General features: G+C 36.7%; 1 pseudogene; it reads right to left on the reverse strand.

The window, feature by feature from the left end:
* Positions 1 to 2,697: 2,697 nt before the first annotated feature.
* On the reverse strand, positions 2,698 to 17,491 carry LOC115863751 (trifunctional enzyme subunit beta, mitochondrial pseudogene; annotated as a pseudogene).
* Positions 17,492 to 19,325: the final 1,834 nt, after the last annotated feature.

A 19,325-nucleotide genomic window follows, 5' to 3' on the forward strand; every position in this document is an offset into this window, starting at 1 on the left:
TCCATCCTCTGATAAACCTTGTAAATAACTGGTACAATTTATTCCTTAGAGATTTGGTATAATTCACCAGTGAGCCAACTTGGGCCTGGTGCTTCCTGTTTTGGAAGGTTATTAATTGTCGATTCAATTTATTTAATAAGTATAGGGCTATTTAGATTGTCTATATCTCTTTTGTGTGATTTTTGGCAAATTATGTCTTTAAAGGATCTGACCCATTTAATCTAGGTTATCAAATGTGTGGGCATGGAATTGTTTATAGTATTCCTTCATTATCCTTTTAATGTCCATAGAGTCTGTAGTGATGCTACTTCTTTCATTTCTGATATTAGTAATTTGCGACTTGTCTTTTTTTCTCAACTAGGCTAAAGATTTATCAATTTATCTTATCTTTTCAAAGAAACAGGTTTTGGTTTTGTTGATCTAATCTATTTAGTTCTTGTTTTAAATTCCATTGATTTCTGCTCTAATTCTTACTATTTCTTTTCTTCTGCTTACTTTGGATTTTGTTTTCTATTCTCCTTTTAGGTTCTTCCTATGGAAACTTAGATTACTGATTTTAAATCTTTCTTCTTTTATAGTATATGCATTTGATGCTATAAAATCCCTCTAAGTACTGCTTTTGCTGCATCTCACAATTTTTCATAAGTTGTTTTTTAATTTTAATTTAGGAAAAAGTGATTTAAAATTTTTCTCCAGATCTCTTCTTAGACTCATGTGTTATTAAGAAGTGTGTTGGGGGCTTCCCTGGTGGCGCAGTGGTTGAGAGTCCACCTGCCGATGCAGGGGACACGGGTTCGTGCCCCGGTCCAGGAAGATCCCACATGCCGCGGAGTGGCTAGGTCCGTGAGCCATGGCCGCTGAGCCTGTGCGTCCGGAGCCTGTGCTCTGCAACGGGAGAGGCCACAACAGTGAGAGGCCCATGTACTGCAAAAAAAAAAAAGAAGAAGAAGAAGTGTGTTGTTCGATCTCCACATATTTTGGGATTTTCCAATTATCTTTCTATTATTGACTTCCAGTTAAATTTCATTGTTATCTGAGAATAGACGTTATATGATTTCTCTTCTTTTAAAATTTTAAGATGTGTTTAGACCAGGAATATGGTCCATATTGGGGAATGTTCCGTGTGAGTTCAAAAAGAATGTGTATGCTGCTGTTGTTGGAAGATTTAGTCTATAAATGTCAATTATATTCAGTTGATTGATGGTGATGTTTTGTTCAACTATGTCCTTACTGCTATTCTGCCTGCTCAATCTGTCCATTTCTGATAGAGGGATTTGAAGTCTTCAACCATGATAGTGGATTCATCTATTTCTCCTTGTAGTTCCATCAGTTTTTGCCTCTCATAATTTGATGCTCTGTTGTTAGACATATACATATTAAGGATTGTAATGTCTTCTTGGAAAATTAACCCCTTTATCATTACATAGTGCCCTTCTTTATCCTTAATAATTTTCTTTCTTTGAAATCTACTCCATTTGAAATTAATGTGGCTACTTCTGCTTTCTTTGATTAGTATTACTATGATATATTTTTCTCCAGCCATTTACTTCAAATCTATATGTGTCTTTATATTTAAAATGAGTTTCTTGTAGACATCAGATAATTGGGTCTTATTTTGTGGTTCACTCTGACAATCTTTTTTCTTTTAATTGGTGTATTTGGACCATTGATGTTCACAGTGATCATTGATATATTGGGACTCATATCTACCATCTTTATTACTGCTTTCTATTTAATGCTCTCCTTTGTTCCTATTTTTGCCTCTCACTTTTTGTATGCCTTTGGTGATTTCAAATGAGCATTTTATATGATTCCATTTTTCCTCCTTTCTTAGCATATAGGTTATACTTCTACTTTTTACCATTTTTATGGTTGCCATAAATGTGGCAATAGGCATTTACATATATAATTTAAGTCCCTTTTTGAATGACAGTATACCACTTCATGGGTAGTGTGAGTACCTAATAATAACACAATAATCCTAATTATTTCTTTTCATTCTTTGTATCATTGCTGTCATTCTTTTCACTTATATATAAGCATACATAAGCATATATATATTTGAAATATATATATAAGCATACATAATCAAATATATTGTTGGTATTATTTTTTGAACAAATATCTGTTAGGTCAACTAAGAATTTAAAAAAAGTTTTTATTATATTTTCACTTATTCCTTTTATGTTCTTCCTTTCTTTATGTAGATCTGAATTTCTGATCTTTATTATTTTCCTTGTCTTTAAAGAACTTTTTTCCCCCAATACTTCTCCAGTTTAAGAGAACTGGAGTTTGTTAACTCCAGTTAACAAATATGGTATTTATATATCTCAATATTTACTGTAAGTTTTAAGTGATGTTTAAATTCTGAATTATCTTTCCATAAAGATAGAGGCACATTGGTTTGTATTTTATAGGAAAACATTTATCTTTAGGTCACAAACATGAATGAGTATTTTTTGCCAATATTACAAAGATGATTCCAAACCCTAGCTAATCTCTTTCTCAAATTGCAACCCCTTGTTTAATCTTTAATGAAAATAGAGACCAAAATCAATTGCTTAAACATATCACTGTGTGAGATTATGGTGACTAAGAAGTCCCTGAAAGAGCAGTAAACCATGATTTTTGGAAAGCTCGGAACACTAGCAAGGTTTAATTGCAAAGGTTTAACAGAAGGCCACAAATTGTGTTTTCCTAAGAGAAGTAGTAACTATATATGTCATTCAGTAATGTACTGAAATGGCCTTGTCTAGTGTGAGTGTTGCGCAGAAACTCCAAGTCACTTTTTCCTGGTCTGTTATCTATCATAGCATGGCCCTTCACTCCACCTGCATAGACAGCCACTAAGCCATACTGGCCTGCTTCCTTCCATAATTTTTTGACAGCTAATGGCTCCATACAGGTGTCCCAAGGACAGTGACTCACCCAAGTTGTTAAACTTCTTCAAAGGAGGCAACCCAACTTTTTTTTAATCCGTGTAGTTTTGTACAAACTAATCAGAATCTATAGCTTTACCATTAGCTAAAATCTGACCTGAGAAAGCGTCATGAAATTCCAAAGCATCAATACCATTCATTGTTAATCCTGCCTTTTCTAGCACTTTTAGAGTAGCATATGTTGGTTCGAGTAAAAGTTGATCTTTCGAATCCTGAGACAAATGCACAAAATCCCTCAAATATGCCTTCGGGTTATAACCCAAGGCCAGAGCCTTTTCCTCAGCACTGCAGATGCACCATCAGTCAGGAAAGAAGAATTTGCAGCTGTCACTGTGCCATAGGGCTTGATGAATGCAGGTTTTATTTTGGCCATCTGCTTCAAGAAGGACAAATGCCACTATCTTTGGTAACTGTGTCTTCTTCTGGTACTTTGAAGATGTACAACATCAGAAGGGAGTCCTTCATCCTGTGCCTTCTTGGCCAGACTGTGCAAGTGCAGTGCATACTCACCCTGTTCCAGTTGAGAAACAGCAAGGCAGAGGCAAGTCAGTCTTCAGAGTGATACATGGTCGTGCTCAGATGATAGGAAATTCAATCTGAATTTAGATATTAAAGATAGTCACTGACCTAGAGTCTTGGACTTATTGAGATCAAGCATGTGTTTCCTCAAATTACAAATAGGGACATAGGACATTAACTCTACACCACCTGCCATGACCACATCATACTGGCCAGAAGTAATCAAGCCAACACCTGTGGTCCTGGTTTGGTTAGCAAAAATGCAAGCCATGGTGACAGCGTATACAGGAGATGTATCAGAGAGGTCATCTCCAAGGGCAGCCTCTCTAGCCGCATTGCTTGTTTTCACTTCCTGTATAACTATGCCAAAGATGATATAATCAGCAACTTCCTTTGGGACACTAGTCTGATGCAACAAATCTGAAAGTACTCCTCTAGCCAAATTACATGTCATCAAGTCTTTATATGAAGTGCCTGGCAGCAGAATGGAGTGTGAACATTATCTACCACCACCACATTCCTTTTATAGGGTTTGGCCAAGGTCTTCTTTGATTTGGTCTGGGCAGCTGGGGCAGCTGGTGGCTAGTAGGAACAGCTCAGAGGACTCAAGAAAATCTGAGGGCCCATTTTGCTAAACTTAGAAGATTTTTTTCAAGTGTAAGTCAAGATGGAAGTCATCCTGAAATGGTCCCACCTTAGTTCTCATATGCTTGGGCTCCTGTTGTGGGCGGGGCTTGGCCCTAAGTTTCAGAGGTCAGAGGGACTTAGAAGTGGATCCAGCCTAGAAAGAACCATCGTGCAGGTCATCAGGCTCCAGAGGCCTAGCTGTCTGCCAGTCACCTGACTAGACAACCAGGCACATGACCTCTCCTTGATGGGCCTTCTTCCTTTCAATGGAAGAATTCTTTCTGCCCCTTTAGCCAAAGTGAAGGGCAGTGTTAAGGGACCTGCAGGAAGTTAGCATGGGGGTGGGGTGAGATTAGTCAGGAAGTATCTTGGGGGCTTGGCTAGCACCAGGCTGCAGAAAGTAAAGTCCTCTGCTCCCCTACCCCAACTTTAAGCACTTTCTACTCTTCACCTCAGAATGGTGGCCTCCCTGGTGACTGACGGCTTCACTGTCTCCAGGATGCTCTGTGCTCAGGTGAGTCTGGCTAGGATGTTCCCGAGCCCAGGCAGAACTCTCCTGCAGGGGCTGGGGCAGCCTCTGAGCCTCATCTCCTCTGCCAAAACACTTTTAGAAACATCATTTGCAAGACATGTCTCCTGGCAACAAATTCCCTCAAGTTTTATTTATTTGAGAAAGTCTATTTCTCCTTCACTTTTTTTTTTTTCTCTCCTTCACTTTTGAAGGATAATTTCACAGGTTACAGACTTCTAGGTTGGTGGGGTTTTTTTTCTCTCAACAATTTTTTGTTTGTTTGTTTTATTTTTGTTTTTGTTTTGCATTTAAAACTGGCCTTTTAATTCACTGGGTATTAAGAGTCAGGCAGAAATGAAACAGTGGTACAAATCATTGGTACAAACCAATGGTACAAATCAAAGCAATGGTACAACAATGGTATAAATCTTCTCTAAGTCTTCAAATTCCTCGTGCTCAGCTTTTGTTGTTGCTGTTGTTACAAAAATAAGAGGAATTGCAAAATTAACTTCCGCTTTAATATTTCCAATGCCATATTTACCCTCTTGGAGGTTCGTGCTCTCTATCAGATAGAAGTAAAATGTCTTTTCCACCCTTCCAAAGCAGAAATGAATTTTATAGTTTTGTATAGAGACTCAAAATATTGCCTTTTCCCACCCCATCCTTGCTCTTTTTCTTCTCCCTGACTTGAGATGACAAAGGAATGTGTATCTCAGAAGCAGAAGTTTGCCCCTCCCTGTGGCTAGTCCTTAACACCTCCTCCCCAGCCTCTCCTTCTTCCATCAAATGTGTGAGTCCGCCAACCCCTTCCCCTGGTGCCTGGGGTGGAAGTGAGAGAAAGGGCAGGGAGAAGAGGACAGAAGGTGACGAAGAGGGTTAGAAATAGTTTTACCCCAGCTACCATCAGTGGGACTAAAGATCCGAGAATTTACATGATATATGTAGAAATCTCTCAACGTTTTAAATATTTCACTCTGCTTTCTTCTTGCTTGCATGGTTTCTGAGGAGAAGTTGAAGGCAGTTTTTATCTTTGTTCCTCTGTGGGTAAGATGGGTTTTTTACCCCCCTCTTGCTTCTTTCAGGATTTTTTTCTTTCCCTTTAGTTTTCTGTAGTTTGAAAAAGATATGCCTAGCTTAAGAGCTTTTTTGCCATTTATCCTGCTTGGTTTTCTCTGATATTCCTGGATCTGTGGTTTGGTGTCTGACATTAATTTGGGGAAATTCTCAGTCATTATTGTTTTTTTCTGTTCCTTTCTCTCTTTCTTAGGGTTTTAGTTAACTAGTTTCCCCAGAGGGCAGGCCTTCTTGAAAACAGAGTGCTCTGGAGTATTTAAAAATGGTTCCTTTTCCCCTGCCCCTGCCAGAAGCCCAAGGGGATTTTTCTCTAAATATTTGCTCTGAGAACCTGGTTGAGTTCCTTGTAGTAAATTTTATGATGCTGGGGGTGGGCCCATCTGTGGCCAGGTTACCATTTTTTAGCTCTTTTAACTCTTTTTTTTTTTTTTGTGGTACGCGGGCCTCTCACTGCTGTGGCCTCTCCCGTTGCGGAGCACAGGCTCTGGACGCATGGGCTCAGCGGGCATGGCTCACGGGCCCAGACGCTCCGTGGTGTGGTATGCAGGGTCTTCCCGGACCGGAACACAAACCCGTGTCCCCTGCATTGGCAGGCGGACCCTCAACCACTGCGCCACCAGGAAAGCCCTCCTTTTGCTTTTTAATGCTTATGTTAATTTTTAATTCACATTGAAAGCTTCGCATGTTGATTTCTATCAATTATTATTTGATGGTATATTTTCATTTATATCCAATTTTGAAAGCCCCTTTCTGTCTGAAGACCAGATACCTGCATGTTATAATTTATATTTCCTGTTGTTTAATTTAGCATTTGTTTCTTTAATTTTTAAAATTTTAATTTTTAAAATTTATTTTTTATTTTTTAAAAATTAATTTTTATTGGGGTATAGTTGCTTTACAATGTTGTGTTAGTTCCTACTGTACAGCAAAGTGGATAAAGTATATGTGTGCATATATTCCCTCTTTTTTGGATTTCCTTCCCATTTAGGTCACCACAGAACACTGAGTAGAGCTCCCTGAGCTATACACTGGGTTCTCATTAGTTAACTACTGTATACATAGTATCAATACTATATATATGTCAATCCCAATCTCTCAATTCATCCCACTCCCCCACCTTTACCCCTTGGTATCCATACATTTTGTTCTCTACGTCTGTGTCTCTATTTCTGTATTTCAGATAAGATCATCAATACCAGTTTTCTAGATTCCACATATATGCATTAATATGTGATATTTGTTTTTCTCTTTCGGACTTGCTTCACTCTGTATGACAGTCTCTAGGTCCATCTATGTCTCTACAGTTGACCCAATTTTGTTCCTTTTAATGGCTGAGTAATATTCCATTGTATATATGTACCACATCTTCTTTATCCATTCCTCTGTTGATGGACATTTAGGTTGCTTCCATGTTCTAGCTATTGTAAAGAGTGCTGCAATGAACACTGGGTTGCATGTGTCTTTTTGAATTATGGTTTTCTCAGGGTATATGCCCAGTAGTGGGATTTCTGGGTCATATGGTAATTGTATTTTTCGTTTTTTAAGGAACCTCCATACTGTTCTCTATAGTGGCTGTACCAATTTACATTCCCACCAACAGTGCAAGAGGGTTCCCTTTTCTCCACACCCTCTGCAGCATTTATTGTTTGTAGATTTTTTTAATGACGGCCATTCTGACTGGTGTGAGGTGATATCTCATTGTAGTTTTGATTTGCATTTCTCTAATAATTAGTGATGTTGAGCATCTTTTCATGTGTTTGTTATCCATCTGTATGTCTTCTTTGAAGAAATATCTATTTAGGTCTTCCACCCAGTTTTTGATTGGGTTGTTTGTTTTTTTGGTATTGAACTGCATGAGTTGTTTGTGTATTTTGGAGATTAATCCTTTGTCAGTTGCTTCATTTGCAAATATTTTCTCCCATTCTGAGGGATGTCTTTTCATCTTGTTTATGGTTTCCTTTGCTGTGCAAAAGCTTTTAAGTTGAATTAGATTCCATTTGTTCATTTTTATTACTCTCGGAGGTGGGTCAAAAAAGATCCTGCTGTGATTTATGTCAAAGAGTGTTCTGCCTGTGTTTTCCTCTAAAAGTTTTATAGTTTCTGGCCTTACATTCAGGTCTTTAATCCATTTTGAGTTTATTTTTGTGTATGGTGTTAGGGTGTGTTCTAATTTCATTCTTTTACATGTAGCTATCCAGTTTTCCCAGCACCACATATTGAAGAGGCTGTCTTTTCTCCATTGTATATTCTTACCTCATTTTAAATTTTTGCTCCTTTAATATATTTGAAATGTACCCTGGTGTATGATGTAGGGTAGAGCTCAAAATTTGAATAATCTGCATACTTTTTGAAAGTTCATTTTTCTGTTTATTTTTTTCTGATAGTTTAAAGGCCTCCTTTGTTAATTTCTATTTATAAATATGTTTACTTGACTTTTATATCAAATTAATATTTTTAAATTACTGTATAAATCTCCATTGAAGAGATGTCATCAAGCTCAGTAAAATTTATGTAAAAATTTTCCAGCTTTTTTTGTTTTTCAAAGTTATCTATATTTTAAAATCCAGAATGGAATCTTAAATTTCCATTTATTTTAATATGCTATATTATTTTCCACTTATTTTGATACAAAATGTTATTTTTCTTTATTTACAAGTATTTCTATTAATTATGTGAAGTCATTTTTTGTTATTCATCCATGTTTTCCTGTAATAAAGTCAATCCCATTTTTAAAAATACATGATGGGATTTAATTTATTATTTTATTAAGAGTTCTGCCTCACATAGGGGTAGGGTAGTGGAAGATACAAACTATTGGGTGTAAGAGAGGCTGAAGGATGTACTGTACAACACAGAGAATATAGCCAATATTTTGTAATAACTGTAAATAGAAAGTAACTTATAAAAATTGTATAAAAATTTAAAAAGTAATTAAAAAAAGAGTTATGCCTCAATATTGATAAATTTGCTTAGGCTATAGATTTCATATTGTTATTTTTTACAGGTTTGTTAGCAATTGTGAACATAACATGGGAAGCTTTTCATCTTTTCTAAGTTGTGCTTCTGTAACAGCAGTCAAATGTTTCTTCAGATGTTAAAGTATTATGCTGTTAAAATTGGCTGTAATCGTCACTTTTAATTATAGTAATATTTCTGAAAACTTTCTCTAATTTTATTTTTATTGTTTTAGTTATTTTTGAGTTTTCCTTGAGACAATATAAATTGTTGGTATATATTTTATATAAAACAATCTACTCCTTTCATCATTTGTTACTGTAGAATTACACGTACAATTTATTTATAGTTAAATATATGGTTCTACACAGTGTCTGCAGGCACAACACATCCACACCTAGTAATACTACTCCAACCCTTATAAAAGGTGATGAGGAAGGCAGCCAGCTTTGAGTGGAGCCTCAAGCAGGAAAGTGTTGTTTTCTCTATTATGCCACCTAGAGATCTGTGTATTTTACTGACCATTTCAAGCAAACAGATCTTGATTTTTAAAATGAATTCTACAGTTCATATCTTAATTTTTATTAACGCTGCTCTCATTTTTTATTACTTTCTTTTGTCCCACTATCATTAAGTTCATTAATTAGTTTTCTAGGTTATTGATTTTAATACTCAGTTTTTTCATTTTTATATAGTAATACAAAATTTGCTGTTAATATTCCTCTGCTTACAAAGTATGTTATATGCCATATATTTTGAAACATGGTGTTCATATTAATATTTTCAAAATAATCCTCTTCTTCTTTGACCTGAGTGTTTCAAAAAAGTGTTTTTGTGTTTTGTTGATTTAAATATCCAAACAAAATTCTTCCTAAATTGATCTGTAGATTTAGTGTGATCTCAAATAAAACTAGGAGCATTTTATTTTAGTAGGAAGCAGCTGATTTTACAATGCTCGGTGTTCCAATGGTAGCTTCTAAGATGTGTGAGCTCAGATAAAAGCAGATACAAACATAGGTTTAGACTTACAAGAGAAGTATTGGAGAGAAGTGCTTTTAAAGATTAAAGAGGAACAAGCAATTGAGGCTGGAGAGAGCCTTTAGTCTGTGATGCAGTTCTGACATTTGTGAAGGAGAGTGAGGTAATTAAAATTGGCGAAGAAGAAGCTCAGATTGTAACATAGTTTTATGAACATTTTGGCCAAAATAAGGGAGTCCTCAAGCCAAAGTCACAGTCACCTATTGGAAGAATTCCACATCTTGCAGGAATGGGCCTGCATTGTTCCCATTGCCATGCTCAGTCACCACTCACTGGAATGAGGCCAGGGGAAGTGAGGCCTCTGTGAGAAAGTGATTATAACTCCCAAAAGGTGGCTGCTGGGGCTTTTCACAGGCACTACAACCCAAGCCTTTTGTTGCACAGATCTACTTCTCTATGTAGATTTATGCAGTAGCTCCCTAGTTTCTATGACCTCTCTTCTTGAAAAGAAACATAGAAGAGCGAGTCTAATGGAACAAACTATAGCCTCTTTCACTGCATTTGATCTCTGGGTCACGACTGGTATTTATCCTATTTCTCCTAAACTATCTTTCCAAAATTCTCATCCTCATCACTTTGGTAGATCTTGGTAGATTTCCTGGTGCTGGGACCCAAACATTCATTTCTGATGTGTTTGGGCTCATGTTAATGATGCCCTTTTAAAACCAAGGTTGTTATCTTTGTCCATTTACGGTTATAATGGGTACAAGAAGTACTAGAGTGGATCACCTGGGTTCCTTGCATGTTTCCTCCTGCCATCATTGTGCTAAGGCAGTCATGATGGTGATTTCTCTTTTAATTTTTGGTCCTTGGACACAAAGAGCTCAAAGAGATCTTGGCAATATTCTGTTGTAAGCGTGTGTTCTTTTTGGGGGCTAAGACCTTCAATCTTTGGAGGTCCACAGTTGTGGGAACACGGAAGCACAAAATTCCTCAATGGGTAATTGGGAATGATGGCTAGCAGGGTCTCCTCTGCTTCTACCCCCTGGTTTCCTAACCCATGCATCAATGTCTTTTAAGATAACGCACCGTATAAATGTCACCCCAAAATTCATATGTTGAATCCCTGTCACCCAGTACTCCAGAATGTGACTGTATTTGGATATGGATTTAAAGAGATAACAAGGTAAAATTAGATTATAAGGTGGGCCCTAACCTAATATGACTGTTATCTTTATAAGAAGAGGAGATTAAGACACAGAGATTAAGTACACAAAGGAAAGACCATGTGAGAATATAGTGAGAAGGTAGCCATCTGCAGGTCAAGGAGAGAGGTCTCAAAAGAAACCAAACCAGCTGACATCTTGAACTTAGACTTTTAGCTTCCCAAACTGTGGAACAATAAATTTCTGTTGTTTAAGCCACTCAGTCTGTGGTGTTTTGTTATGGCAGCCCTAGCAAATAATACAAATGGTGATACTAATCTCTGTCGTTATCCTTGTTCATGCCATATTTTATATGATTTATTATTTTGACTAGGGAGGGCTGTTTCAGTGGTTTCTATTTGGTTTTCCATAGAGAGATAGCTCTTAATCCACACATCAGGGAACCAATCTGAGGTTTAAGCAAATTGCCAAGTATATCAATTTCAACTATATATTCAGTGACTGGAGAAATAACTCTTGGGTGGATCCATGGACCCATGGTTCCAATATGAGCAAAGATTCCATTTGTTACTTTATCCCATAAGCTCCCACTTTACCAGTGGGCCTGGTATGATGTTTTGGAGCTCTAGGTATCAATGTCAACTCAGAACCTATGCACAATAATCTGAAATGTCTCAGTATTATGCTTTCTCTTGAGTATAGTCACCTGAGTAAAAGATCATAGATTACTTTGAGGAAAGGACTAGTCGTTAGAGTTTATATTTGCCACATTACTATGGGTGACTGCCTCCCAGAGACACATACTTCTCTTTAGTTCATGGTTTCTGGATCTAAAATTTGAGAACTTAATGAGGAACCATAGCTTTTTATTGAGATGGCTTCCCTTAGTCTACTGCTCCTACATTCTTTCCTCTTTCTGGTTATACATGCTTAGTAGATTCTTGTTGGCTGTATGCTTGTTGCTCCTAGGGACTTCATCTGTGCTCTATCAACCATTTCCACAACTCCCTGTGGGCAAGTTTGCTTGTCTTTATCATGATTGTGGCCTGCTGGTTTCTAGTGTTAAAACTTTTACTACCCAGGCTTCTATTACTTTGATGACCTTGTCATTCTTATGAATATTAACAATTCCATCTCTGAATTCCTGTCTTCCCGTCATCTTGGTCTTCACAGGAGTTCCACCACTGAACTTCGTAGTGGTTCTGGTGAATTTTGCATTTGGGCCTCCTGTGGAACATAGTTCTCTAGTGGTTTATCTGGACTTACATAGCATTTTCCCTCCAGCATTCCCACTTCCTTCAGCCTCTTTATTCTTTCAATTGCACTCACTTGGGACATCTTTTTCTCTAGATTTCTAAGGGCCACTCTAATAAAGAGTTTTATCCATCCACTGATGTACTTGACAGATGTCCCCAAAAAGGTGACCTCAAATCAGTGAATTCTTGCTTAATGCAATCTTACATTTGCCCCCTCTTGATACAGCATTCTCAAACTCCAGTCCCATTGGTACTTCCCAAGTTCCTATGGGAGCATGCTAGCTAATTCTTGTAGCTCTTTTGGTGAATAATGTCTTTCCTCCAGTATGAGGCCCAGCATGTCCTGTGCAGTGTTGTGGTGGGATTTAACACTAGCTATTGTCTTGGCAATCAGAGGAGGTGGGGAGCCTTCTTTGGAATACCTGTTAATAGGGAGATGCCTCTGCAGTACCAACACTGGATGTGCTCTAGCTTTTACTAGAGCTTACTTTTTTACTTCTAAAAGATCTGAAGGCTCAGAGGGATTATTCAGAACAGAACATCCCTACTGATTTCCCCATTTCATGTTTCAGGATCCCAGAAATTCCCAACCATGGCCTTGATATTAGCACGACATACCTGTTTGGCTGAACATTTAAATTTCATATATAAATGTCTCTGGAACTCCATGGCTCTATCAGTTCCTCGGGTCTTTCTGTCTGCTGTGTCTGCTTTCATCGCAGGAGATAAGAGGCCTCATATTTAGCTAATAACCTTTTGTTAAAGTTCCTCAACAGGCATCAATTCAGCATAAGAGTAACCAGTCAATTCCACTGTCCTTGTAGTCACAGGTACCCCGTATCTTTCAAAATGCTTCAAAAATTGCACCTGAAGGAGCATTTCCCTACATTAACAGGTTTTCTCAGGTCACCCTGGGACACGTTAACTCTAGTAATTTGCCCATCACTTTTTACTAGGGACTCTCAATGACCACATACTAGTCAGAATGGCATCTTCTTGCCTGCCTGGTGGTGAGTGAGCCAGTCCCAAATCCCTATCCTGTTGCCTGTTTTGTAGACAAATCGTGGCTCTTCTGAGAAACAGAAACAAAGATGAGATTACACATGCAACGGATGTGTATTTGGAAATGACAATCAAGGACAACTATCAGGAAATCAAAGGAGGCAAAGAGAGCCTTCGGATACCGTGTAGGTTTTACATCAGTGAAGAAGAGAGAGAGGGAAGGGGGCCAGGTAGTCTGCAACAGAGCTCCAAAGCAGGTTCAGCCAGGATGAAGGGGAGTCCTTGAGCCAAAATCTCTAGTTGGAGGAGTCTCATGTCTCACAGGAACAGAACTGCATTAGGACCACCTCTCTGCACAGTCATTGATGGGGAGAAGTATTTGGAAAGGATGACCATAATATGATAGTGGTGATGAATCTGGAAAAGCAGCAAATGGGCCATCAATCAGTTATATTCTCTGTGGCATATTCTCATGGCTTCCACAGATGCTGTCTCATGTTCAGTGGAAAATTATTTAGAGTATCCCCCATTTTCCCAGAGGCTTTAATTCTCTCCAATTAAAGACATTTTGTACAGGCTCTGCTAGGCTTTTCTCTGCATACTTCCTGCTTTCTTTTGAAAAAAAGTTTGAGGTTCCTCTTTATGGTCTTTTTAAACCTGATCTAGTAGGGCAAAATTCCTAGGGGCTTGGTGTAAGAAGTGGCGGCCTTTTTTGATTTTCACATTTATACAGGCATAGAGGTTTTTCTTTTTTTTTCTTTTCTTTTCTTTGATCATTTAATTCTGGTTTTGGAAAGGAAGTTAGAGAACCTGTTCATATATTTATCTTACTCAGAAGTTCCCCTGATCCCTTGTTGAATCCACCAACTTATTCACTCTATGTGTCTAACTGGACAGTGGATCTTGTCCCTGCCCAAATCCTTGTAAATGCAAATGAATGAAATCTCTGAACTGAGGAGCTAATTTGTTTTAGGTAAGGTATCTGCTTGACAGTAATAAAGTAGTTGAATAGATAGATGAACAAATATAGTCAAAATGAACATTGGTTTGCAGAAAGATAACATAAGAGCATGATTCTATTAAACCCAGTAGAGGTATCTTTTCACAGTTAAGCTTTTCTGAACGATTACTTGTGCATATGTGAGTTAATACATTAATTTGGGAGTTATCCTGTCTTTTAGAAAGTTACTATGAGCAAATTAAATTAAATTAAATTAAATTCTTATTATTCATCTTTCAAAAAGTGCATTTTATATGCCTGCATTAGAATGACCCCAAAGAAGAGCACAGAGAATAAGTCATTTTATCCTGAAGACACTGGAATTGAAATAGTCACAAAAAGTTTGAATTTTTAAAAAAGTGTGCATGCATATTCTTGCAATGATATTTAGCTTAAATCATTTTAATATGCAGTCTGGCAAATATTTTTAAATAGAACCAAGGTTTTTTTTTGAAAATGTGTCTGTAGATCGGTGTTCTCCTCATATTTGTAATTCAGTGTGATTTCAGTGTTTGTAAGGTTTTTTTTTTTTTTAATTAAGAGAGGTGAGAAATTAAATAGAAGAAATAAAACAAAACCAAAAATTTTTTAAATCAAGTCCTAATTAAATATGAATGCAGATTTTAAAAAATTTTATCATTTCCTCCAATATTTTAGAGTTGTAATAACCACAAGCTAATTTAACAGCATTTTAAAACTAATTTCTTTGTACTGAGTTTTTCCAAAGCATTAGACATAGTTTTCATGTAAACACACACACACACACACACACATACACGTGCACAGAATTTCTTTGGCACACAGATATTAGCAAATGGTGTAATGCTTAACTAAATGACCTAGTACCTTTCACAGTTTTATCTGGCATGAGGGAGTTGAGAATAACCTCAGTGGACTCTTGGTAGGCACTCAACTCATATTGACTACAAGTGCCAAGGAACTCTTCATAAGTAACCTAGTAGTCATCAGTGTTCCAAAGGCATACTTATTAGTAAACATATTACAGACAGAAAAGAGGAAATAGGTTTGGAATCCAGCAAACTGCTTAATTAGAAGGTGATCATGGAAGCTTCTACTCTACATGCAATTTCCACATTTTCAGGCTTTTATTTTTATGGTTTATTTGTAAACAAAATGACAATGTGCTACATCAACATACTCTGCAAGGAAAAATGTATAGCAGTGTCTGGAAGCACTTAAAGAAATAAGCTATTCATTTCCAAATATTTGACAGTAAAATTTGCTAGGCACCTTAAACTATAAAATTGTATTTAACGAGTTTGTAATTATTCTCAATGACAGAAAAAATGAAGAAACATAGATGAAAGCAAGCAATACTTTTAGAGGGACTATCCCATAATTATTCATATACTATTAGTAACTGATATAGAAATTTAAGGTATCTCATTAATTAATGAAAATGATTATTGGCCTAGAAGAAAAAAATTAACAGTCAATGTAAAACATTATGCAAGGTTGTACTTGAATTTTACCTATGCCATTTTAAAATTGGTTTTATATTTGTTAAGAACACTGTTCTGTTTGTCACTTATATCTTCCTATGTTTAGTCTCAGCTACTTCTGTGGTCAAAAAGCTCTATTATCATAGCTCCAGTTGAGAGTTCTCAATATTACAGCTTTTAAAAAATCGGAATAACTAGAAAATAGAATATCTTATAGGATAGAAATCATTTTTGGTCCTCTCTGGATAGTCTAACCTACATAATCTAATTTTTGATTTCAAGGTTTTATTACAGGGGGATTTTCCCCTGTGGACTTCCTGAAATAATCTAAATAAACAAGAAGTTCAATTTTTCAAGCATGGAAAACCAAGTTTTCTGTATATTTCTTATATCTAACATATGCTCATAAATTCCTTAAGAACTGTTTCATTGACATTTGAACTTTAAATTGTTTCTAAATATCATTTATATTCACTAAATTTATCTGTGTATTTCAGCTTCTACAAGTACTTGTGATCATAATTCTGCTTAGCACACCCATGTGGGACAACATACATATATTAATAATTAAAACTTTAAGTTCAGGCTTTTTGTGTGTTCATATACTCATCAAAATAATCTTTCAAATATACCAATGCTTCAGTGTTTATGAACAATATAACTCTAAAATGAACAGAAAAATACTGGCGAATAAACTTCATTATCCATTTTTATCACAACTTTGCTGCCTTTATGGCTGCTATTTAGCCCTGAAATGAGGATGCTCAGTGCATTGAGCATGAAAAAAACTATTAAAATTATTCCGTGTGATATTAGAGTGCTCTTTTGTGGACCTGTGCTTCTGACTGTGCTTGAAAATTTCCAAGTTTTAGAACAGCTGCTCAGATTTTATTACTAATGTATTGGAGATGCTTAACCAGTGCACCTCACTTTGCTATTGTACTGTCTTTCTTGTGGACTAACAAGCCATTAACATTGGGAATGGAGAGCTGTGGTCCTCTTATGAAATTATGTCCAAACTAGGTTTTCAAACAACCCTAAAAGCATCCTCTTGTTTTTAAAGAATATTAGTTTGTTTTTTTCTTCCTTCCTTTCTTCCTTCCTTCCTTTCTTCCTCTCTCCCTCCTTCCCTCCCTCCCTCCCTTTCTTTCTTTGTCTCTCTTTCTCTTTTCTTTCCTTCTTCACTCCCTCCCTTTCCTCCTCTCTCTTCTTCTTTTCTTTCTTTCTTTCTTTCTTCTTTCTTTCTTTCTTTCTTTCCTTAATATCTTACTGAAGACCTCTTTTCTAAAGAGTACAAAAACATAATATCTGCGACTTACATATAGGAGGTAATAAAAATTTAACATTTAAAAACTATGGCTCTGAATATGGTATTTTATGACTTTGAAGTGCTGCATGTTATTGAGTTGACTGCTTTAACATAGAGAGGCAAGAAACCCAATAGAGAAAGTATTTGTAATTGTGTCCTCTGTAAAAGACATTCATGAGCTTCTTTCTTAACAGGATATTTTATGAGCAAAATAAATAATTCTTCTTTACAATGCAGCAGGTTACTCATTTAACTTAGATATGAAAAGCTGATTATACAGGCTTTCCTAAGTTCAAGTACACACAGACTATTTTGTTAAGAGACTAAGTGGCCACAAAGTACGTTACACAGGGAATAAACCTCTTTAGCCATATAGCTGAGAACAAAGGATAAGTATCACCCAATGCCTAAAATATGTGTTTTCATGTTGTTCTCCCTAAGTACAGTCCTTACAGTCAGCCATTGTGAACCTGCTCTCTATAGCATGCTTTAGAGACCCCCATTTTGCCTTCCACTGGCCATCACCCTTTCCAAAGTGAGTAAACTATAGGGGCCAAGGAGACATGCTTACCTGGAACCTGTTGTTTCCCCCCTCCTTCACCATGGAACTTAGACCCTGGAATTATCTCTAGTTCCTCCATAGTCCTTTTCCCCAACACTACACAGAGCTGATTTACTGCTACTGTGCTCATCGCTAGGCCCTAATGGTGGACCTAGACTTCTGTAATTGCCTAAGGGGTTGTGGATAGAGCTTGGATGTGAGGGCTAAGATCCTTCTTTTAGTGAGGGAAGGTGCAAGGACTGGGGGGAAGAGAAGAGGACACACTGGGTGCCTACATTTGTACTCTTGACTTGGTCCTGCAAGTGTAGTCATTAGGGGTGGGCTTAATCTCCCTTACTAAGTCTATGAACGTCTTGAAAGACCAAAACAAAAAAAAATCCTAATTATCTTCATATCCCAAAGCCTAGCATTTTTTTTTTTTTATTCTTTAGTAGACTTTTTCCAACCTGAAATAGCAAACTTCTCGTCCTTGGGCAAGATCTGACCTGTAGAATTTTTATGTTGGGTCAGCACAGTATTTAAATTTTATTTTGAATAAATATTTAATATTTGGGAAATTCTACACAATAATCTGGCTTCTCAGAAAAAAAAATCTGAAAGACACTAGTCCTAGCCATGTTCCCAAATACTATCTGCAAAGACCAACTTCTTCCTCACCCTCAACAGATCTTCTGTCGTTTGTCTAGTTTTTCACAGTCAGAGATTCCCATGGTTTTTCTTACAACAATTTCAATGTTGTGAGTCAACTGCCTGGATCCTTTAGGCATTTGAATATGTCACATCTGCAATAAACATGTATGAAATAAATGAGAAATTAAAACATAGAAGATACTACTATGTCAGTATTAAAATTCTATATTAAATTTTAATAATTTAATGATTATTATTTTTTTATTTAAATTCATAGGCCAGTATTAAAATTCTGAGTATCTAGGAGTTGCTATTAAAACAGAACTCCCCTGTGAAGAGAAATTGATTTGTGCAAATGAACTTGCACTAACTCTGTATCTATGAAGTTTAATTCTTAAATTTTGTGAAAAATTATCCATAGTCTCATTAGTCTTAACTCCCAAATGTTAAAAGTCCCTATTTCAGCCCAGAGGCCTTAAAGATGGTGGAGGAGTGAGACGTGGCAATCACCTTCCTCCCCACAAATACATCAAAACTACATCTACATGTGGAACAACTCCTACAGAACACCTACTGAACACTGGTACAAGACCTCAGACTTCCCAAAAGGCAGGGAACAGATGCCCTCAGGAGACCTACATGCAGATGCAGGGCCCAATCCAAAGCTGAACCCGAGGAGCTGTGAGAACAAAGAAGAGAAAGGGAAATCTCTCCCAGCAGCCTCAGGAGCAGCAGATTAAATCTCCGCAATCAACTTGATGTACCTGCGTCTGTGGAATACCTGAATAGACAACCAATCATCCCAAAACTGAGGCAGTGGACTTTGGGAGCAACTATAGACTTGGGGTTTGCTTTCTGCATCTAATTTGTTTCTGGTTTTATGTTTATCTTAGTTTGGTATTTAGAGCTTATTATCATTGGTAGATTTGTTTATTGATTTCGTTGCTCTCTTCCTTTTTTATACATATATATATTTTTTCTTTTTCCTTTTTTCTTTTCTTGTTGGTGTGTATGTGTATGCTTCTTTCTGTGATTTTGTCTGTATAGCTTTGCTTTTGTCAGTTGTCCTATGGTTCTGACTGTCCTTTTTTTTTGTTTTTGTATACTCTTTAGACCTTGGTATCATTAGTGGATTTGTTTTTAAGTTTGATTGCACTCTTCTTTCTTTCTTTTTATTACTTTTTATTTTTAATATTTTTTTCTTTTTTAATAACTATATTTTTAATACTATATTTTATTTTATTTATTTATTTTTTCTTTCTTTCTTTCTTTCTTTTTCTCCCTTTTCTTCTGAGCCATGTGGCTGACAGGGTCCTGGTCCTCTGGCCGGGTGT

Source organism: Globicephala melas, chromosome 5, assembly GCF_963455315.2.
Source record: "Globicephala melas chromosome 5, mGloMel1.2, whole genome shotgun sequence".
Lineage (NCBI taxonomy): Eukaryota > Metazoa > Chordata > Mammalia > Artiodactyla > Delphinidae > Globicephala > Globicephala melas.